The sequence below is a fragment of the Panicum virgatum genome, chromosome 5K (genome assembly GCF_016808335.1).
Source record: "Panicum virgatum strain AP13 chromosome 5K, P.virgatum_v5, whole genome shotgun sequence".
Lineage (NCBI taxonomy): Eukaryota > Viridiplantae > Streptophyta > Magnoliopsida > Poales > Poaceae > Panicum > Panicum virgatum.
Genome location: NC_053140.1, coordinates 44,820,169 through 44,844,120, shown reverse-complemented (window position 1 = coordinate 44,844,120; position 23,952 = coordinate 44,820,169). Strand labels below are relative to the sequence as shown.

The 23,952-nt window shown below is 43.8% G+C and overlaps 1 pseudogene; it reads left to right on the top strand.

The window, feature by feature from the left end:
• The first annotated feature begins 175 nt into the window (after positions 1-175).
• On the top strand, positions 176-3,028 carry LOC120707710 (annotated as a pseudogene).
• The last annotated feature ends 20,924 nt before the right edge of the window (positions 3,029-23,952 follow it).

Sequence of the window (23,952 nt, the reverse complement as noted above, 5' to 3'; positions counted from 1 at the left end):
ATCTAAGCCGGTGCCACCGCACGTGTTGGAGTTGGACGCTGTGTGGCTGGGTAGACGCTCCATTGCGGACTCTGGACACGCAAGAAATTCAACCCCCGGCACGGTCGCACACCCAGGCCCGACCCGGGATCTCAACCCACTTAACCACACACTCAAAAAAAAAAAAGGAAAACCACTTAACCCGACCACGAGCCTGACGACGACCGCGCGCCGTCTCCGCCTGGTCGCTCGCCGTGCCACTGCCACCCCCTCAAACACCGGCGGTGGTCATGCCGCCTCCGCCGCCGCCGCAGCAGCCTCCACCTCCTCCTCCCCCGCCGCCTGCACCGCCACCTCTCAGCGCCCGCCGCCTCCCTCTCCCGCCCTCCCTCCCGCCCCAACCTCCCTTCTCGCGCCGCCTTCCTCCCCCGCGCGCGCCCTCGCGCTCCTCTTCCCCGACTCCTCCGCCCACCTCTTCCCCTCCTTGCCCAACCCCGCCCCGGCCGCCGCCTCCTCTCCCGCTCCTACCCCCGTGCCCTCCCCGCTTGCCGCCGCCGCCTGCTTCGCGCTCCTCCTCCCGTCCTCCCACCTGGTCTTCCTCTCCGCGCACCCGTCCCCCGCCTCCCCCGCGGTCCACCTCCGCGCTTACTCCCTCGCCACCGCGCCCGCTTTCCCGCGCTTCGCGCCCGCCCCGCTCTCCTTCAAGCTCCACGCCTCTTCCTCGGGCCTGCCGCTGCAGGGCCTCCCGTTCGGCATCGGCGTCCGCCTGGCCGGCGGGGTCAACGCCGTCGCGCTGCTCTCCCTTGCCGCCGGGCAGATCTGGGTACTCGCCCCGAAGCTAGCCACGGACGGGCGGACGCTGGAGCTGCACAAGTGCGCGGCCGTCGAGCTCGAGCCGGCGCGGCCCGTGTATGCGATGGAAGTCGCAATGGGGAGGCTGCTGCTCGGTGAGGCTGGCGGCGTGCGCGTGTTCCCGCTGCGGGGCTTGATGAAGGGTGGGAAAGAGAAGGAGGGGAGGAAGGAAGGTGCCGGTGCTGCAGGAAGGAAGAGCGTGCAAAAGAAGAATGGGATGGTGAATGGGTTGGTTATGCCGGTTAGGCGTGGTAATCATGGGGGAGGTGGTGAAAGAGATGATGTTTCCACTCGTGAGTACTTTTGCTTCTTGCTTTGATTTTGTTCAGTGATCCCGTGTTATATAATCTGAGAATTGCCACAAGGCACTAAGGTGGCAATCAACTTACATTAGCAAAGGGAGTCTGAGTGGAGAATTAAGTTTGGTGTAATATGCAGGGGGGGGCATCTTTGTGCCGATATGCTGGGCATTGTAGTGGTGCATTTACTTAGAAAATATTCAAAACATACTAATTGTATTGGAATCAATTATATCGCATACATCTTTAATAAATTTAGGATGTGCTGAAGTTTTTTAAACTGCAAACAAGGGAGCTTACCTTGTTCGGTTAATGCACTAAGATCATTTGGTTTAATTAGGTCTATTATGTTGTGTATCATTTACATCATATGATCGTAATCTTTCTTAGTTGATCCTTGTTATGTTTTCATGCAGCTATTGAAGCAATCTTTACGAGTGAAAGAGTCCAGGATGTTGTACCTATCTCCAAGGATTCAGTTCTCATCCTTGGTCAAGGTAAAAGGAGTTTGTGATCTGACATACTAGATTGCCAGCCTTTTTGAAACTTCCTAACATAAATATTATGTTGCAGGCAACATGTTTCTATATGGAACTTCTTGAATTTGGTTTTTTATCATGTGCAGTAAGTATAATCTATACCTATTACTAAAGCGAGTAAGGTTTCCACCCAAATTTTTGGTTTGGTACGTTGGTTTGGTCCGCCTATGTTATTGACAGGTGGGCCCATAGTCCATCAATCGGAATTCTAATCGGAATCCAAATAAATCAATCGGAATCCTAATAGGAACCCGAACAAATCAATACGAATCCCAATACAATAAAAAACCAGACAATTAATACCTCACGCGGTCATACATGTTGTGCATGGAGTTTCCACCGAAAAAATTATTGGGCCCATATATTTATGGGCAAAATGCTAGTCAAATAAGAATTTGCCATCTCACTCTATTCTTCAAGTAATTGCTTCAGTTTAACACCCACAAATTTCATCTGATATCAGGCGGAGACATCACTGTTCTTTAAAGCATGCTTCAAGAATTTGCAGCTTTGAATGGAGTTTTGGCTAAAACAGGGTGAGTTCATTAATTATCAACTGATATGGAATTCTCCACTTCTGCTACAATTCTAATTTGCTGCCTTCTAATGCTTCCTACCTTCTCTTCCGAACTGAAGTTTTAGTGATTTTGAAGATGAACTTATCCACACCTGTCTTTGAAGTCATGAGCTTCCTATTTATCAATCACAGTAAGAAGATGAAAAGCTCATGACTTCCACAGCAGCCAGCAAGAATTGAAAGGTGCACGATTCTCTACCTTGTATACTGGTGAATTTGCAAGCTTGCAATGCCATATTTCTACATGCCTCATGGAAACTTTTGAACAGATTATGCAGAGACGATGCTGTAATGGCTATATTGCTGAACATGCACATTTACATTGCTGCTGCAGTTCTTGTTGATGTGACCCGAAGAAGGCAATGCTGCAAAATCTATCTCCATGCCCAGCTGCCACAGAATGTGGATCAACACAAAGACCTTCAGCTACTGAACTAGACATCTGGTGGCGCTGGACAAGCGTTGTTGGTGTAGTTCAGAGATTGGACTGCGGTGTCGTGGAGTTGAGGATTGGTAACGTGCTCGGAGGACCTCACGAGATGATTGATGTTATAGTCGTGTAAGGTCATGTTCTCGCTACATGAAAATGCTGAAAGGCATCCACTAGTGCACTGTACTTTCTCGATCTGACATGTGAGGTTGCTAGTTGCTACGATGTACTAGTTGTGTTTGCTTGCTCCTGAAACTGAAATGCAGTTGTCTTTGTGTTGTTTTGGTTGCTGCCTGTGATATTGCAGCATTCATTTTGGTTTTGAATATTATTCATAGGCCATTACTGTGTTGTCCGGTATCTTTCTTCACTTTTTGTTGAGCTTGCTCGCTCTACATGCCGACGTGCGTCGGTTTGGTGGCTGACAATTTTTCCAAAAGAAGCACAGATGCAATCCAAACTACGCATCACCAATTCATCAGCATGACTAACTGATCGCCTGCAACAATACACAGTTATACATAGATAACCTGCAAAGAAGACTGACCTCTTTTAATGTACGTTAGATCTGCTATTTTTTAAATCTTTTATGGAAGGGTCTACTAATTGCAAAGGAAATGAACGCGTGCAATCACAAGCTTAGCCTGGCCATAGATTCTTGATCCTGGAATGGAGAGCAGACCTAGGGGATCTTTGGATGCAGGGGCAACTACTTATTTACATGTCAGATAATATGATTAAATATGCGCTGATTGTTAATCTAATTAATGGCTAATTAGTTATTAGAATCTACTAGCATTGTGCCCATACGTTGCTACAGGTAATACAAATTTTAGGCAAAATAGGCATCAAGTTCATCCCTCAACTTTCAAAAAGACCAATATAGTTTCTCAAATTTTGTTTTTAGGTCAGACTCATCTTTGTGCTATATTATACTCCATAATAACATGAGATTCATGTAAAAGGTCCTTTTTACCCTTGTCTCCTTCCCCTTCTAAATTCCTCAAAGTATTTAGCCAATGCAAGCAAATCAGTGTAGTGGTATGACCATCAATGCATTTAGAGCTGAATATCACAAGTGTTAACATACTCCCTCCATATAGGATTTAGATATCGTTTTGGACAAGTTTGAGTCAAACATTGGGAATATAAATCATGAATAACTTTTAAGTTATTGAGTTTGAAAAAGTGAAAATTATATGAATAGATTTGTCTTAAGAAACACTTTCATAAAAATATACATATATCACTTTTCAACAAATATTTTTATAAAAAATAAACAGTCAAAGTTATGCTTTGAAGACCGTGTCTCTATCCTAAACGTCATCTATTTCCTATATGGAGGGAGTAGAGTTTTATGTATCCATGCATCGCATCGTATTGTGGGCGTATGAAGAGTGGAAATTAAGGAGGGGAAGAAGAAGCCATGGGTAAAAATTATGTTTTTGTATTTATCTCATGTTATTATAGAGTATAATATAAGTGTAAGGGTGGGTATGACCTAAAATGGAAGTTGAGGGATTATACTGGCCAATTTAAAAGTTGAGGGACAATTTTGACGGCTCACTCCTCTCTCTCTCTCACTCTTCTTCTTCTTCTTCTTCTTCTTCTTCTTCTTCTTCTTCTTCTTCTTCTTCTTCTTCTTCTTCTTCTTCTTCTTTCTCTTTTGCCTTCAATGGAGTTCTTGGATAGCAAGGGTCAGGTCTCCCTGCACCCCGCAAATCCACCCTCAGACTAGAATACTTCCTCCATTCTCTTTTGATAGCTATATTTTAAAAACTCAAATATTTATAAATGATAGATATATTTGCTATCAGCATGAGCTATGATAATAAATAACACTAGTAACGAGGAGTATCCATTTAAAAAATTGGAGGACCAATAAAAAAGTGTATGTTGCATTTATTATATGATAAGTAAGGTTATTTTCCTTGGCATTGTGTCAAAGTGAAATATAGGTATCAAAACATAATAGAGTTCTAGGATAGTAGGGGTCTGGTCCCCTGCATCCCCGTAAATCCACCCTTGGTCAGAATAGCAATTACAACACTCCCAATGGCGGATCTAGAATTTGAATTTAGGAGGCTCATTTTCCTCCTCTTCTTCCTACCCCCTCTCTTTTTCTTCCTTATTTCCTTTTTCCCCTCTTCATTCATAGTAGAAAATTTGGGGGGGGGGGAGGCATGGGGGTAGGGGGCTAGAGCCCCCAGCATCCCCTGGCTTTGCCGCTGAATACTCCTTCCCTTTTGCCTCCAATGAAGTTCTTGGATAGTAGGGGTCTGCCCCCTGCACCCCTGTAAATTCACCCTTGGCCAGAATAGCATCTACAACAACAAGGATGTGTAAGAGCACGTCGAGAAGTGGATCTTTATGCATGGATGACACCTGTGACAACAGAGGAAAAAAATATAGTTTACACCATCGAACTATCGCAAAATTTGATTTTCATTATTCAATTACAAAATCGGATAATAAAAGCGATCTAACTGTTGGAACCAGACAAGTTTGGTCTTGATGTAATTTCAAAGCTAGTTTTGTATTTACAAAATAAAAATTCTAATTAAATCTAAAAAATTATAACTAATTCATTTTAAATAAAAATATGAAACTAGTACCAAAATTTTTCTAAAAATATAACCTACCTATTATTGCTCTATTTCAATCTTATTAAAATAATAGGTATAACTATAAGCAACAAAATAATACGAACATGAAAAAAGTGGATCTGAATAACTAACAAGCAGAGTGCCAATAAATAGGTTACATTTTTTAGAAAACTTTTAATACCTATTTCATATATTATATTTAAAATAAATTCTTATGAATTTTTAGTTTAAATTTAAATATTTTAATTTTTTATAAAATAAAAAACTATCTGTGGAAAGATCCAAAAGACTATATTTGTCCGGTTTTGATAGTTGGATGACCTCTATTATCGGGTTTTATAGATGATAATTGAAAATCAAATTTTTGTGATAGTTTGAGGGTGCAAATTGTATTTTTTCCTATAAGAGGGAAGCTCAAGGAAGAAGGGGAGCACTATGCTTATGTAAATGTGCATGTTCAGTAATGCATACACACATGCGGCATTATTAACACTCTTAAGAGAGTGATGGAGAGAACATTGGCCAAAGCCTTAAATCCCATGTATAGACTTGAGATCTCTTTGCGAGTCAGGCATTATTATGTGTGGTAACTGTGGAAATTTTCTGGAAGTATAAATTCTGTTGCTGGACCAGATTCTAAACATATAAATGTATGGCCCAACAATACCCAAGCGCCAAAAGAGCTAACCTGCTACTCTTGTCCACAATGTTAGTAAGACCCGGCATCCATCTAAACTTCCCAACTTTCTATTTGTTCATCTTAGTTTTAGACAAGAGAATATCAGGATCCTCTTGCTTCTAGAGAACCAGAGCCCCAAACTGTTTATCGCAGTTGCCCATGCTTGCATGGCCACTTGCAACTTACGATAGCCCCGTCTAACCGCTTGAACCTCCTCAACACTGCCATGCGGCCCAGTGGCGAAGCCAGCTCAGGAATGACCTAGGGCGGCTACGAGGCGGGCTGCAGGCGCGGCGCCCGTGGCGGTGCGCACCCCACGGGATCCGCCAGCGTGGCGCCAGCGGGTGCTGAGGCAGGGCTGCAGGCCGGATGGGGTCACATGAGATTGCGGGCGGATGGCGTCAGGCGTCTGCCAGCGTGTTGAAGAAGACACAGCGCTGGGCAGACTGGCGCTGGGTCGCAGGCCGCAACCCATTCGGCCGGGCGGCCACGAGGCCCACGGAGTCCTCTCGCCCATTCCGAGTCACGCCTAGACTGTCGTCCTTGCGTACGAGCCTCCGAGGGGCGCCGCCGTTCGCCCTTAACTTGTCGGAGTTAAGCTTGAGCTTAGCTCGCCAGAGTTGAGCTTGAGAACGGGGATGTGCTTAGGATCTCGCCCAAAAGGACCTAGGGCGGCTGACCTAGCTTGCTCTAGTGGTGGCTCCGCCTATGATGCGGCCCATGCACTATAACAAGATCCGCCCGCCAGAAAACTACAAATGACTTCCTCCTCCCCTTCCTTTATCCATGTAGTTCTACACTCTTCATCCTCGATCTCTGTGACTCGATCTAATAGAGAAAAGTTTTTCCCCGTTTCATTCCAAGGAACAAAACGTTCAAAAGAGTGTACACGTATTCGAAGTGCGTCCGCTACAAGTTCAACATAGCAGGCAAAACAGACATATGAGTAGTAGTCTCGCTAGACAGTAGAGCTACACCAAAAGTTGATGAAGAAGTGACTCGATCCACCCTCTGCGTTCCCAAGCTTGCTGGTAGTGCGCCAAAAGTTGATGAAGAAGTCGCACGAGCCGTCCCCTGCGTTCCCAAGCTTGCTGGCTGCCAGCCAATTCTTGGACTTTCTTTTGCCTTTTGTTCCAGCGCCACCACGACCTCTGCTAGATGCATGTTGTCCGCCTCCTTGTATAGTACTTTCCATCTCCGCAGCATACCCGCCGCTTTGATCAGCACGATCTTGACGTTCAACCATACACCTCCCTGAAAACTGAAGCGTCCCCTCATAAGAGAAGACTTAAATGTGATACAAATATCAGTCCCAGGAGGCTGATACACATTTATTACATCAGATGGTACATCACCGTACAAACCTCCAAGGAGGTGGACACTCGAGACAGACAATAACAAGAAGTAAAAAGGCTACGATGATACACCAGAGCATGACCCACATGGGATCCAGCTCTGGCTCAGAGTATTGCGCCAGCGAAAGCATCCTGAACAGGGCCAACACCACAGGCAGAGATGGGTGCAGGACGAAACCCATACTCAACGTCTTCGGAAACGAAGTCTAGATCTTCCTCTGTAAAAATTAGGAAAGGGGTGAGTACAAATGTACTCAGCAAGTCCAACTACACCCACGGAGGGGGGGGTATAAACAGAATATAATGCATAGGGTAAATCAATGATAAGGCTAGGGTTTAATTTGCGAAAAGCTAATTTTTATGTAGGGGTTCATTTGCAAGAAAAGGATTTTCAAAGCAGCTTTCTCGCACCGAGCAACACGTAGGGTTGATCCACACAGGATCCAAGTTTTAGATTTGCTACCGGACTCCTCATCCACCGTAGCACACGGCACAACTGCCGAACACTTTTCCGAAACAACTCACGCCAACCCATCCATTCCCAGAAGAAACACTAGTTGTGTGACCAAACCGTAACTCGCCCAGTACCGTGGGCACGGCTATTCGAATAGATTTTAACTCTATAGAGGTGTGCAACTTTATCCACAAGCGGGGTACCACAGCACGATCACCTTAGTGTCGGTACATATCCCAACAAAGCCATTACCCACCTTAGCTAGACCTGACTAACCACCGCGGGATCCACCAAGGGGCCATTGACCTATCTCCGAGGTTTAACCGGGGCATTTTCCCTTCCCACACACTCACACATTTTCTTTTTATAAAACAAGTGGTACCGCATTCGAGGTCCTAAGCGTTCTAGCAGCGATTAACATCCAAATAGAATAAATCATATTCAGACATTAATCTAGGTGGTTAAGGAATGTGTAACACCCCGGGTGTTTACACCGTAATTAAATAGGTGTCTGCACAGTAATTATGTTTGTTGCTATGCATCTTGTGCTTGAAATGGGTAAAAAGGATCTTTTTGTAATTATGAAAGGTTATATGTGTAATTATGATTCTATGCAAGGTCCTTTTTGCAGTTGTGTTGAATGGGTTGTGTAATTATAGTTTTAATGGAGGGTGTTTGTGCAAAATTTCAGTGCATTTAATGCATGGTAGTCATTTTGCTTGTAAGTCTACATTTGAAGTGTTTTTGCTTTGAAAAAGACAAATTTCCTAGAATTCAAAATCCCTTCAATGTTTTTTTTAATTTTAGCTCTTGAGTCTTTGGTCAAATAAATTTTTGCACAACATCAAAGTTGTAGATCTTGAAAAGTTGAACAACTTTCATGTTGGGCACTTTTTCATTTGAGCTTTGGTTTAAAAGTTATCGCTGTTTTACAGTGGGGTCCCTGGAACTTTTGGTAATTGCAAAACGACCCTTTTCTTCCACCTCAACCCCCCTGCTCTGCTTCTCGCCGCCGGCCACCGACAGCGCCGCCGTGGAGCGCCTTTCCGGCTTTCCCGGCCATTACTTCGCCGTGCGCTGGCTCCCACGCGTCGCCGGCGAGCTCCTCCCCCTCCTGTTGCCTCGCGCTGGAGCCCCCACCCCTCGCCACGCACCCCCGCCGCGCCCAGAACCTCCCCGGCGGCCGCCACCGCGACGCCGCCGTGGAGAGCCCAAACCAGAGGCCCAGCTCTCGATCTTTCGCGCGCCTGAGCACTACAAGAACCCCAGGATTCGATTTCACTCGCTCCTTTGCTCTCTCCTCGCTCCCACGCTGCAGAACACCACCGTCGCCCCGCTTGAACCCCGGCGAGCTCCACCCCACCGCGGAGCCGCCAACCCAGACCCGCTCCACCCCTACATCCCCCACCATTAGCACCGCCTCGACCTCGCGCAGCTCCTAGGCCATTTCCCCTCACCCGAACACCACCGGAGCCACCCCGCCGCCGTGCTCCGAGCCCGCAAGCCGCCGCTCGCCGTCGACACCCCCTCTCCGACCGCCCTAGCCTCGATTCCAAGCACCCAGAGGTGCGCCTTGAACCCGTGAGGCTCACGCACCCCTCCACCCTCGCCGCCGGTGAGCCCCTCGCCGGGAAACCGCCGGTCAAACCTCGCCTCCCCCTCTGACCCGACCCGAGGACCTCGGTTTTGAATTTGAGAAAGCTCAGGGGGTTGTCTGCGATGTCAGTGACTCAGAGGAATAGTGCTCTAAGGACTTGTTTGAAATAGTTTGCTGTGATCTTTGAAATTCAATATCAATTTGTAGAAAATTCGTAAAATAGCAAATCTTGATGTTTTGGAATCCTCTTGAAGAGCTCTATGCAGTAGAACCATAATATGTTAGGCTTTAGTTGCAAACTTTTGCTGTATAAATGGTTTTGTGTTAATAGGTATATAAATACTTGTTCTTTAATCTTTTTCTTATCTGATGCTTAAAAGCTTGTATTGCTCTGAAATTTTTGTGGTAGTTGAATCATGTTACACTAGCTTTGCTATAAAAATTTCATGATCAGTTCTCTTGTGTAGCTATTTATTTGATTTAATCTTTGTTTAGTAGACTTTAATCATGATAAATAGTTTCTGTTCTTGTTAAATCCTGAAAATATTCCTGAGTGTTCATGTAGAATATCTTAACTTGTCCAGGAAGTTTGAGCATCATTTAATGGCTAGAACAGGAGCTAAAATTTAATCTTTCTAAACTGATGTCTGTTTTGTTTATTTTCTCAGAATTATTTATGTATAGATAAAATCGTGAGAAATTCACAGTAGATAAATCATCCCTGTGTAGATCTCCTGTTAAATTTTGAGCTTCTACTTTGCTATATTTTAGTCTGTATAATTCAAGCTTGTGCTAGGTGTTGCCTGCATAAATGATTTATTGTGATTAAATGGTTACATGTCTTCATATGATTTTTTGCAGGGTAGCTTAGTATGTTCATGTTCTGTTTAGTGTAATTTTGGTATAATTTATTTCTATTTGTACTCTGAGTTGTTGATTTATTTGTAAACCGTGACTTAATTGTATAGGAAATCACCCCCACTTGTTTATGAAGTTAGTCAACTTCATTTGTGCTGTTGATCATGATGCCTTGTGTAGTTAAATTTGTTATTTAACTACTCTATAAACGATTGCCCATGTTTGTTTATAATGTTGTTCTTGCATTACATATAGATACGACTACTTTGTCAGACGGGACGTACGAGTTGATTCCGGAGTCTGACGGAGGTGATCTCGAAGCTCAAGTGAACACTGCGGAACTAACTGAAGCCCCGAACCAAAGTTCGGAAGAGCCTAGCGCTGAAATAGTTAGCAACTACCGAGAAGGCAAGCCCCGGACATAACCTATACTTCAAATTAATTTCATTTACTGTAATATTTTACTTGTGCATTTACAGTTCATAGGAGTTGAATTGAAACTCTAGATGCATGATCCTAGGAACCTATGTACTGAACACTAGACTTGAGTTCGAATAATTGCTAAGCTTATAGGACCGGTAAAAGTCGAGTGATTGCCTGTCACTCGCGAGCTTTATAGGAATTTCCTGTTTACTTTCTGTTATCAATATAAGGACTACGGACGGGGTTGTGTTCGATATCATGACCTTATGTGATACCCCGTCTGTGTTGATGAACTTGCTAAGGTCGCGGTGTGTGGTAGTGCTGGTTAAGTTTTTGAAAGTACTAGTCACATGCCGTAAATATGGTACGCGGCAAGCCTAGTAGCCGATTGGACCGGGGAGTGGATATACCTGACACTCTCTCTTAGAGATAGGTTTTATTTTATGTTGCGCAACACCACGACTTCTAGGGACAAGGGTGGACCGAGCACGGATGGACCTTGGAGCCCTGTAGTCGGGGAGAGTGTTCCTATCCACAAGCCGGAAAGAAAGGTCAACGGTTGTTTGGGAATGACCCGACGGTATTCCAGACGTGTGTGCTAGGTTACCCTTGCAAGGTTGAATTTCGATTCAGAATCGTCCGCCTCTCACGATGAAATGAGACTGCTTGATCTCTTTGCCACACAGAGTAATAAGAGCAATAATATTCTTATTAATCTTGATGTTTGCTTAGAAGTTCCACCATGTTTGGTTAGTAGATGCTTACATAGAATGGTTAATCAACTAGAATCTTGAAGCTAAAACTTGAAAGTAAGGACCTACTCTTTATTGCTTTTCAGCAAAGGAAAAACCAGAGCCTTACAAAGCCTTGCATAGTCTAGCTAAAGTGGGCTACTTATACCCGTTGTCGGTCAAGTCTTGCTGAGTATTAGAATATTCAGCCTTGCTGTTGAAACCCTTTTTCAGGTATGAGTTTTGAGGATCAGATCGCTAGCTTAACCTATCCTTGCTCGTTGCCTCCTGGCTGGTCCGTAGAGTGGGATACGTCTTCGGCCGGCAATGACTATGACGAGTGATACCATGCTTGGGCTAGCCTGGTATCCTTTTTGCGACGTGTTGTAGCCGTCGTGTTTTATCTTCCGCTGTTTTAAACTCTGATTCTACACTTATGTTTTGTATAACTGTTTTACTTAAGTTGGTTTTGTAATAATCTTTTGAACTGGTTTGTAATCTTTAATATGCCTGTGTTGTAAAATTGTGGTTGTAATATCTCTGAACTCGCCTTCGTGCGGGGTATGCTTGTTCGATCCGAGAATCGGTGGTTGTATCGGGACGTTACCCGACAGACCAAAAATTATTCCGTTTGAAGTGCGTTTAAGCTAATGTTGCCTTTATGGTGATGGTTTACGCACTTGAGCCGGGATAATTTAGGCGGTTCTGCCACAGCTGGCATCAAAGCTACAAGCATATACCAGAGGTGTTGGAACCTTAAAAATCGCTTTCCATATAAAATTGGAACCATAAAGAATTTCGGAAAACTACGTTGGATTCGTTAAGAGTTGTGTTTAGAACGTAAAGTCCTAGGGAATTTATGGGAATTACTAGGTGGTTATTTTTTGTATGGTTTATGTTATCTGACTTCCAGCACTTTATATTTTGTCAAACCATACTCACAAGCAACTCTTAATTCTTGTAACGACGCACCTACGTGAGGTAAGATGGTAAGGATCCTCAGTCAGCTGAGGGAGTCTGACCTTCCCGTCGGTGATGCGAGCCGAACGCTGCCCTCAAGCAGTGGCTTACTTGAGGTGCTTCCAATATATCGACTATTAGTTGACTATATTGGAAGTAAAATGTGCTCAGTCAGCTGAGGGAGTCTGACCTTTCCGTCGGCGATGCGAACCGAATGCTGTGCTCAAGCAGTGGCCTACTTGAGCTGCTGCCAATATACCGACCTCGGTCGACTATATTGGGAGTAAAGAAATTTGTGAATACGCCTCTGAGTAGCATATGCTAACGTGGGCCATACGGCGGAAATTGTATGGCTGCTGCTTCTATAGTGAGCGGTAATGTTTGGGAACGCTTTCATGAGTGCTGGCATGAAAGGTTCATTGGGGTTATATATTTATGTTCTGTCAATCTTATGCAGGTACGCTAACCACGATTCGATAAGATAAGAACAGTTAGAATGTATCGACTAGCTATATAGGGAGAGCCGTATTTATGTATGCCACCGTGCTAACCACGTAAGCCCAACGATAGTTGGCAATTGTTTATCTTGTGAGGAACGAACAGGACGTGCATGCATATCTAGTTGATGTTTGATTTGTTCCTAGTACTTGAAGATGCTACATGAGCTTGTTAAGGAATTTCTAGTATGAATCCTTATAAGATAAGTGTTAGTGTGCTTAAAACATGAGTGAGTGAAACTCTGATGTTAGTAGCATATTAGTAAAATGCTTAGGTTTCCTTAGATGAAAAATATGGTTTCGAGTCATGCCTTCCTCCTAAGCCCCATCTTGTTGTTATAAGGATCTTTTCATTCCTTAGAATCTCAAATGATGAACCAGTACCGATTGTGGTTTATTATTCTTTGAGTTTGGAATCATATCATCTTGTGAATTAGAATCACATTTGTTTTACCGTAGTCTTCTTAAAGCTTTATTTGAGAAGTCTTGAGATAATTGTATTACTCACATTTGAATCCTTTTTGATTCAGATGGCGACTTGTTCCCAGATCTTTTGGGATGAGGAGGGAAATGCTCATATCGATTGTCTGTACTGGGAGGGTTTTCCGAGGATTCTTTGGGATTCACTTCGTATCTTCCACTACCCAGATCCACCCCAGTACACAGGACGCCAGTTTTCGGAGGATGGAATTAAGAAGAACAGAGTTAAGATGATCATTCCTCAGCACCCCACCTTGGAGTGGCCACCAATTGAGATTGAGGTGATTGGGTATCGTCTTGTGGATGCGTTTGAGAAAGCAGCTCTCAACGCTATCACCACTTTTTGTGAGCACCATCCCGAGGAGGTAGCAGCATATCCTATTGGTTTGTTTCCAGCAGTCAGTGCTGGCAATGCAGAGTGGCTGTTCAGGGTCACACACTTTGGGCACTTGATTGGTGATGTAGCGGATGAGACTATCGAGGCAGTAGTCAGATATATGAATGCCCAGTCTCACTACCAGATACTTCAGCAGCGACACATGGACCAGGTGATAGACTTGGCCCAGAGTTTTCAGCGAGGCCTTCGTCTGAAGGATATTCAGATTGGGGGACTTCAGGATGCCGTTGCTGGGAGGGACACTGCTATTGCACAGTTTGAGCATCAGGCTATGGAGTATGGTGCTGAGATAGAGCAGCGCAACACAGTTATCGGTTTTCTTCAGGCGTAGGTGAATGAGCTGCAAGCAGATTGGGCTGATGCTTTAGCACATGTTGGTATGCTCCAGGAGCAACTAGATGCCCCAGCTGAGCCGGCAGCAGCAGAGGAAGACCCAGAGGAGATTGAGGGAGTATCTGACTTAGATTCAGAGCACGCACTTGCTGAGCCTAACCCTCAGCCGGACGACTCTTCTTCCGGTAGTGCCTCTTCTGTGGGCAACCTCGACGACTTCTAGGAGTCTTAGACTTGTCCTAGATAGTTGTGTTCTCTTGTTGTATCATCTGTATATAGGGAAGATGTTATTGTAAAATAGCCTTAGGGAGGAGTACCACTTGCTGTATTATATGTGGTAAGGTTAAGCGATGTTAGGTTGTAAGAACAAGGCTGCTTTGGATGTAATATAAGTAGCGACTACCAGTTTGGAAATCATAATCTTTCTACTTAGCAAATCTCTTTATTTGTGCATCTTCACGCCGTTTGATGAATACAAGAGGTTGCAAATTTTTGTGGCATATGTGCTCATCAAATGTTAGCATGTTGAATCTGTGAGACTAAATTTTAGTCCAACCCCTTCTATGATTTCTGTTGTTTAGCAACATAGTACATAGCGATGAAGAGCGAATTGATAGATTAGTTTCTTTACTCTTTGCTCTCAGCATTGAGTCTCTATACGATGAAGCATGAAGCTATCTAGCCGCTGACCAGTTTTGAATTTTTGTGGGTTGCACATTTATGTGTTGTGCACATTGTGCTACACCGCATCTAGTTACATTTTTGCTGATTTTGTTTTATCCAAATGTATGATCATTATACGTACCATTGATTTTGGAAGCGAGAAATATGTATCTAATGGATGTCTTCCATGATTACAGATGGTTGGTCATACACGCGGAACTCCTGATGGCTTCGGTTGTGAAAATGGCAGTGGATCTCAGCAACCACCGCCACCCCTGTCGAATCTGGCCGAGTTAATGGCCATGCAAACAGAGCTGCTTCGCCAGCTAGTCCATGGGCAACAAAATCAGCCACGCCAACAGTATGGAGGAAGGGAGGCACAACCAGCGGGTTACCAGGAATTCTTTGGTACCCAACCTCCACTTTTCAGCAAAGCTGATGACCCATTGGATGCCGATGCTTGGCTTCGTACAATCAATTCCAAGTTTGCTTTGTTAGCGGTACCATGTATTGATGCGAACAAGGCCCCCTTTGCCGCCCAACAGCTTCGCGGTCCTGCACGTATATGGTGGGATAATTATTGTGAAATGCAGCCTGCTGAACATATCATATCTTGGGAGGAATTCAGAACTGCATTCAGATCACATCATATTCCGGAAGGACTAATTGAAAGAAAGTTGAATGAATTCTTGGCTCTAGATCAGGGAACCCGCACTGTTCTTCAATATGCACAGACCTTCAATCATCTGTGCCAATATGCGGGCCATCATGCTGATACTGATGCCAAGAAACGTGATCGTTTCCGTCGTGGCCTCAATACTAAGCTCAAAGAACGTTTAAACTTGGTTCAGCCCAATACCTATAATGAGCTGGTTAATATGGCCATTACACAGGAAGATTGTATTGCTGCACATCGTGCTGAGAAAAAGCGGAAGGCACCAACGGGACCATCGAGTGCCCAGCCACCGAGGTATCGCCTGGTGCAAAATACTCCACCTAGGCCTCCACAAAGAAATGCCCCAGTGGGTAGGTTTGTCTTTAGGCCGCCTCAGCAACAAGGAGGATTCAGACCTCCAGTGCCTCAGCAACAGCAACAGCAGCAGTTTAGCCCAAGGTCGAATGCCCCACAGTTCAATAGTGGGAATAGTAATAATCGATGTTTCAACTGCGGCAGTGCTTCTCATTTTGCCAAGAATTGTCCACAACCCAGAAGGAATAATCCAGGGCAAAACTCTAATCAGAACAACAACAACAACAACAACAACAACAAGGGCAAGGGCAAGGGCAAGAGGCAAATGGTGCAAGTCCGGCAAGGGCGAGTTAATTTCACTACTCTTGCAGACCTTCCAGCGGGAGCACCAGTTATGACGGGTACTTTCTCTATCCACAATAAACCCACAGTCATATTATTTGATTCTGGTGCAACGCATAGTTTTATAAGTGCCAAATTTGGAGCCAGATTAGGATTGGATTTTTGTCATACTAAGGGATCTTTTATGATAACGACCCCTGGTGGGAGGATAGCTTCCAATCAAATCACTACACATGTACCCCTTAAGTTGGGTAGTAAAGTGATAAAGACAGATTTGATTTTGTTGAATTTAGAAGGCATGGATGTTATTTTGGGCATGGATTGGATGACTAAACATAAAGTACTGTTAGATATCTCTTCCCGAGCTATCGAGATAGATTCACCACATCAAGGAGCCACCATACTCTATCTGCCGCAACGAGAGTGCATTAACTCTTGTGCTTATGCCACAAAAGAAATTAAACTTGAAGATATCCCTATTGTGTGGGAGTATGCGGATGTATTTCCAGAGGATTTACCTGGAATGCCTCCTGATAGGGACATCGAGTTTGTTATCGAACTTCAACCCGGTACCGCCCCTATTTCTAAGAGGTCGTACCGAATGCCTCCAAATGAATTAGCAGAATTGAAAGTCCAACTCCAAGACCTTCTTGACAAAGGTTTTATACGTCCAAGTTCTTCACCCTGGGGATGTCCAGCCCTGTTTGTGAAGAAGAAAGACAATAGTTTGAGGCTATGTGTTGATTATCGACCACTCAATGCGGTCACTATTAAAAACAAGTATCCTCTTCCCCGCATTGATATTCTGTTTGATCAGTTAGCTGGAGCTAAGGTTTTCTCTAAGATTGATCTTCGTTCTGGCTACCATCAAATAAAGATCAAGCCTTGTGATATTCCAAAGACTGCTTTCTCTACCAGATATGGACTATATGAATATTTGGTTATGTCTTTTGGTCTTACCAACGCCCCAGCATATTTTATGTACTTGATGAATTCAGTCTTCATGCCGGAGCTGGATAAATTCGTCGTGGTTTTCATTGACGATATCTTGATCTACTCCAAGAATGAAGAAGATCATGCTGAACATTTGCGTATCGTTCTCCAACGATTACGAGATCATCATCTTTATGCCAAATTCTCCAAGTGTGAATTTTGGTTGGACAGTGTGAAATTCTTAGGTCACACTATCTCCAGTGATGGTATATCTGTTGATCCAACTAAAGTACAAGAAGTGATGGATTGGGAATCTCCTATTTCAGTTCATCAAATTCGCAGTTTTCTTGGTTTAGCTGGATATTATCGTCGATTCATTACTGATTTCTCCAGAATAGCCAAGCCTATGACGGAGTTATTGAAGAAGGGAGTGAAGTTTGTTTGGAATGATAAGTGTGAAGAAGCTTTCCAAACTCTCAAAGCAAGATTAACTACCGCTCCAGTATTGTCTACACCGGACAGTACTAAACCTTTTGATGTCTATTGTGATGCGTCGGGTACGGGACTTGGTTGTGTGCTTATGCAGGACAACCGGGTTATCTCTTATGCATCAAGAGCTCTCCGGGATCATGAGAAGAATTATCCAACCCATGATCTGGAATTAGCAGCTGTCATTCACGCTCTTAAGATGTGGAGACATCATCTTATGGGAACTCACTGTAATGTTTACACTGACCATAAGAGCCTCAAATATATCTTCACTCAAGCTGATCTCAACATGAGACAGAGACGCTGGCTGGAGTTGATAAAGGATTATGATCTAGAAGTGCACTATCATCCAGGAAAGGCTAATGTGGTTGCGGATGCACTCAGCCGCAAGTCACAATGCCATTGTCTATCTGTAGAACCATTCAATGAAACTCTATGCCAGGAAATGATGAAGTTAAATCTAGAAATGGTACCTCAAGGAAGTTTGAACCATATATCCCTTGAGCCTACACTTCATGATAGCATCATCATGGGACAATTACATGATGAGGGTATCAAGGTCATCAAGGAAAAGTTATCACAGGGAGAAGCAAAGTATAAATGTTTCAGAGTGGATCATAGGGGAGTTCTATGGTTTGAATCCCGACTGGTGGTACCTAAGGATCATCAGCTTAGAAAGCAAATCCTTGATGAAGCACATCTTTCGAAATTTTCGATTCATCCCGGTGGTACCAAGATGTACCATGATCTCAAACAAAATTTCTGGTGGACTCGAATGAAAAGAGAGATCGCCAGATATGTTTCTGAGTGTGATGTTTGTCAAAGAGTTAAAGCTAGTCATTTGAAAGTAGCTGGTACTCTCCAACCTTTATCTATTCCATCCTGGAAATGGGAGGACATCAGTATGGATTTTATCGTTGGTTTACCCACTACTCCTCATAAGCATGATTCTGTTTGGGTAATCGTTGATAGACTCACCAAGACCGCTCATTTTATTCCTGTACACACCACTTATCCTGCCAAGAGGTACGCAGAGATTTATCTCGATCAGATTGTTCGTTTACATGGAATTCCAAAGACGATTATTTCTGATCGCGGGCCTCAGTTTATAGCACGTTTCTGGGAGCAAATGCAGGAATCCCTTGGAACAAAATTGATTCGTAGTTCAGCTTATCATCCACAAACAGATGGGCAAACTGAACGAATCAATCAAATCCTTGAAGACATGTTGAGGGCATGTGTTATTCAATATGGCAAGAATTGGGTTAAATGCCTAGCACTGGCAGAGTTTTCATACAATAACAGCTATCAATCCAGCTTGCAAATGGCACCATTTGAAGCATTATACGGTTGAAGGTGTCGAACTCCTTTGAATTGGTCACAAGCTGGAGAACGCAAAATTTTTGGGCCAGATTTAGTGTCGGAGGCAGAGGAGCAAGTCAGAATTATCCAGGTTAATCTTAAAGCAGCTCAATCAAGACAGAAAAGTTATGCAGACAAAAGGAGAGATCCTTTACAATTCGAGGTAGGAGACTTTGTATATTTGCGAGTATCTCCTACTAAAGGTGTTCAACGCTTTGGCTTAAAAGGGAAATTAGCACCCCGATACATCGGACCATTTGAAATTATCGAAACTTGTGGACCCGTTGCTTACCGACTTTGTCTTTCATCTCAGTTGGCCGCCGTTCATGATGTCTTCCATGTATCACAACTTCGGAAGTGCACCAGGGTACCTACTGAAATCCTTGAACCACAGGATATCGAGATTGAATCCGATCTATCTTATACGGAGTATCCAATCAAGATTCTTGACACAAAAGAAAGAAGTACTAGAAGGGAGAAAGTTAAAATGTACAAAATCCAGTGGAATCAGCATACTGTAGAAGAAGCTACTTGGGAAACTGAAAATTTTCTCCAAAGAAACTTTCCCGACTTTCTTAGAACCAGTCCAGGTACCAAGTCGTTGCACCCTTTTCTTACTATAATCTCGGGACGAGATTCCTGTTAGGGGGGGAGGCTGTAACACCCCGGGTGTTTACACCGTAATTAAATAGGTGTCTGCACAGTAATTATGTTTGTTGCTATGCATCTTGTGCTTGAAATGGGTAAAAAGGATCTTTTTGTAATTATGAAAGGTTATATGTGTAATTATGATTCTATGCAAGGTCCTTTTTGCAGTTGTGTTGAATGGGTTGTGTAATTATAGTTTTAATGGAGGGTGTTTGTGCAAAATTTCAGTGCATTTAATGCATGGTAGTCATTTTGCTTGTAAGTCTACATTTGAAGTGTTTTTGCTTTGAAAAAGACAAATTTCCTAGAATTCAAAATCCCTTCAATGTTTTTTTTAATTTTAGCTCTTGAGTCTTTGGTCAAATAAATTTTTGCACAACATCAAAGTTGTAGATCTTGAAAAGTTGAACAACTTTCATGTTGGGCACTTTTTCATTTGAGCTTTGGTTTAAAAGTTATCGCTGTTTTACAGTGGGGTCCCTGGAACTTTTGGTAATTGCAAAACGACCCTTTTCTTCCACCTCAACCCCCCTGCTCTGCTTCTCGCCGCCGGCCACCGACAGCGCCGCCGTGGAGCGCCTTTCCGGCTTTCCCGGCCATTACTTCGCCGTGCGCTGGCTCCCACGCGTCGCCGGCGAGCTCCTCCCCCTCCTGTTGCCTCGCGCTGGAGCCCCCACCCCTCGCCACGCACCCCCGCCGCGCCCAGAACCTCCCCGGCGGCCGCCACCGCGACGCCGCCGTGGAGAGCCCAAACCAGAGGCCCAGCTCTCGATCTTTCGCGCGCCTGAGCACTACAAGAACCCCAGGATTCGATTTCACTCGCTCCTTTGCTCTCTCCTCGCTCCCACGCTGCAGAACACCACCGTCGCCCCGCTTGAACCCCGGCGAGCTCCACCCCACCGCGGAGCCGCCAACCCAGACCCGCTCCACCCCTACATCCCCCACCATTAGCACCGCCTCGACCTCGCGCAGCTCCTAGGCCATTTCCCCTCACCCGAACACCACCGGAGCCACCCCGCCGCCGTGCTCCGAGCCCGCAAGCCGCCGCTCGCCGTCGACACCCCCTCTCCGACCGCCCTAGCCTCGATTCCAAGCACCCAGAGGTGCGCCTTGAACCCGTGAGGCTCACGCACCCCTCCACCCTCGCCGCCGGTGAGCCCCTCGCCGGGAAACCGCCGGTCAAACCTCGCCTCCCCCTCTGACCCGACCCGAGGACCTCGGTTTTGAATTTGAGAAAGCTCAGGGGGTTGTCTGCGATGTCAGTGACTCAGAGGAATAGTGCTCTAAGGACTTGTTTGAAATAGTTTGCTGTGATCTTTGAAATTCAATATCAATTTGTAGAAAATTCGTAAAATAGCAAATCTTGATGTTTTGGAATCCTCTTGAAGAGCTCTATGCAGTAGAACCATAATATGTTAGGCTTTAGTTGCAAACTTTTGCTGTATAAATGGTTTTGTGTTAATAGGTATATAAATACTTGTTCTTTAATCTTTTTCTTATCTGATGCTTAAAAGCTTGTATTGCTCTGAAATTTTTGTGGTAGTTGAATCATGTTACACTAGCTTTGCTATAAAAATTTCATGATCAGTTCTCTTGTGTAGCTATTTATTTGATTTAATCTTTGTTTAGTAGACTTTAATCATGATAAATAGTTTCTGTTCTTGTTAAATCCTGAAAATATTCCTGAGTGTTCATCTAGAATATCTTAACTTGTCCAGGAAGTTTGAGCATCAGTTAATGGCTAGAACAGGAGCTAAAATTTAATCTTTCTAAACTGATGTCTGTTTTGTTTATTTTCTCAGAATTATTTCTGTATAGATAAAATCGTGAGAAATTCACAGTAGATAAATCATCCCTGTGTAGATCTCCTGTTAAATTTTGAGCTTCTACTTTGCTATATTTTAGTCTGTATAATTCAAGCTTGTGCTAGGTGTTGCCTGCATAAATGATTTATTGTGATTAAATGGTTACATGTCTTCATATGATTTTTTGCAGGGTAGCTTAGTATGTTCATGTTCTGTTTAGTGTAATTTTGGTATAATTTATTTCTATTTGTACTCTGAGTTGTTGATTTATTTGTAAACCGTGACTTAATTGTATAGGAAATCACCCCCACTTGTTTATGAAGTTAGTCAACTTCATTTGTGCTGTTGATCATGATGCCTTGTGTAGTTAAATTTGTTATTTAACTACTCTATAAACGATTGCCCATGTTTGTTTATAATGTTGTTCTTGCATTACATATAGATACGACTACTTTGTCAGACGGGACGTACGAGTTGATTCCGGAGTCTGACGGAGGTGATCTCGAAGCTCAAGTGAACACTGCGGAACTAACTGAAGCCCCGAACCAAAGTTCGGAAGAGCCTAGCGCTGAAATAGTTAGCAACTACCGAGAAGGCAAGCCCCGGACATAACCTATACTTCAAATTAATTTCATTTACTGTAATATTTTACTTGTGCATTTACAGTTCATAGGAGTTGAATTGAAACTCTAGATGCATGATCCTAGGAACCTATGTACTGAACACTAGACTTGAGTTCGAATAATTGCTAAGCTTATAGGACCGGTAAAAGTCGAGTGATTGCCTGTCACTCGCGAGCTTTATAGGAATTTCCTGTTTACTTTCTGTTATCAATATAAGGACTACGGACGGGGTTGTGTTCGATATCATGACCTTATGTGATACCCCGTCTGTGTTGATGAACTTGCTAAGGTCGCGGTGTGTGGTAGTGCTGGTTAAGTTTTTGAAAGTACTAGTCACATGCCGTAAATATGGTACGCGGCAAGCCTAGTAGCCGATTGGACCGGGGAGTGGATATACCTGACACTCTCTCTTAGAGATAGGTTTTATTTTATGTTGCGCAACACCACGACTTCTAGGGACAAGGGTGGACCGAGCACGGGTGGACCTTGGAGCCCTGTAGTCGGGGAGAGTGTTCCTATCCACAAGCCGGAAAGAAAGGTCAACGGTTGTTTGGGAATGACCCGACGGTATTCCAGACGTGTGTGCTAGGTTACCCTTGCAAGGTTGAATTTCGATTCAGAATCGTCCGCCTCTCACGATGAAATGAGACTGCTTGATCTCTTTGCCACACAGAGTAATAAGAGCAATAATATTCTTATTAATCTTGATGTTTGCTTAGAAGTTCCACCATGTTTGGTTAGTAGATGCTTACATAGAATGGTTAATCAACTAGAATCTTGAAGCTAAAACTTGAAAGTAAGGACCTACACTTTATTGCTTTTCAGCAAAGGAAAAACCAGAGCCTTACAAAGCCTTGCATAGTCTAGCTAAAGTGGGCTACTTATACCCGTTGTCGGTCAAGTCTTGCTGAGTATTAGAATACTCAGCCTTGCTGTTGAAACCCTTTTTCAGGTATGAGTTTTGAGGATCAGATCGCTAGCTTAACCTATCCTTGCTCGTTGCCTCCTGGCTGGTCCGTAGAGTGGGATACGTCTTCGGCCGGCAATGACTATGACGAGTGATACCATGCTTGGGCTAGCCTGGTATCCTTTTTGCGACGTGTTGTAGCCGTCGTGTTTTATCTTCCGCTGTTTTAAACTCTGATTCTACACTTATGTTTTGTATAACTGTTTTACTTAAGTTGGTTTTGTAATAATCTTTTGAACTGGTTTGTAATCTTTCATATGCCTGTGTTGTAAAATTGTGGTTGTAATATCTCTGAACTCGCCTTCGTGCGGGGTATGCTTGTTCGATCCGAGAATCGGTGGTTGTATCGGGACATTACCCGACAGACCAAAAATTATTCCGTTTGAAGTGCGTTTAAGCTAATGTTGCCTTTATGGTGATGGTTTACGCACTTGAGCCGGGATAATTTAGGCGGTTCTGCCACAGAATGGTTATAACAAATCAAGGGGTGGCTATCCAACCATGTTTTCAGCAGTCAAAACAATATACAGTTTTGTAAAATAGGCCAATAAGTTGTGTTTATAAAACTGGGACAAAATATGCATTAAAGGATGGGATTGAACTTGTCATTCACAAAGCCTTCCTGGTCGAGGTACTGTCCTTTGGGTTCGGGGTCGCGGAACTGGTCCTCGTTCACTTGCTCGCAGTACTGCTCATCGACGGGTTCTCCCTCGTTCACACTGTGATCTACGATGCACACAAACAAGCACACAATAAAGAAAAAGAAATAAAGATTTTATCGTTGAGCTCGAATCGGAAACAATTAAGATATGGAGATAGGAGTAATATTTTTGAGTGGTTTTCTAATGGCACGGCCGAAATTATGTTAGAAGTGGCGTGGTAATGTTTCAGGCCAATCGGGGAATGTTTGACGCATGAAATGATAGGTTAACGGGAGGTTTAAGGGCTAAACTTGGGTTTAGGGGTCTCTTTGTAATTATTTTTGAGATGATAGGGGCTCGATTAGAATTTTGGAAAATATTTGGGCTGTTCTGAAAATGGGCAGGGATTTATTTAGAATTAATTTCATATAGTAGAAGGGTTAATTCTTAAAAAGGGAGAAAG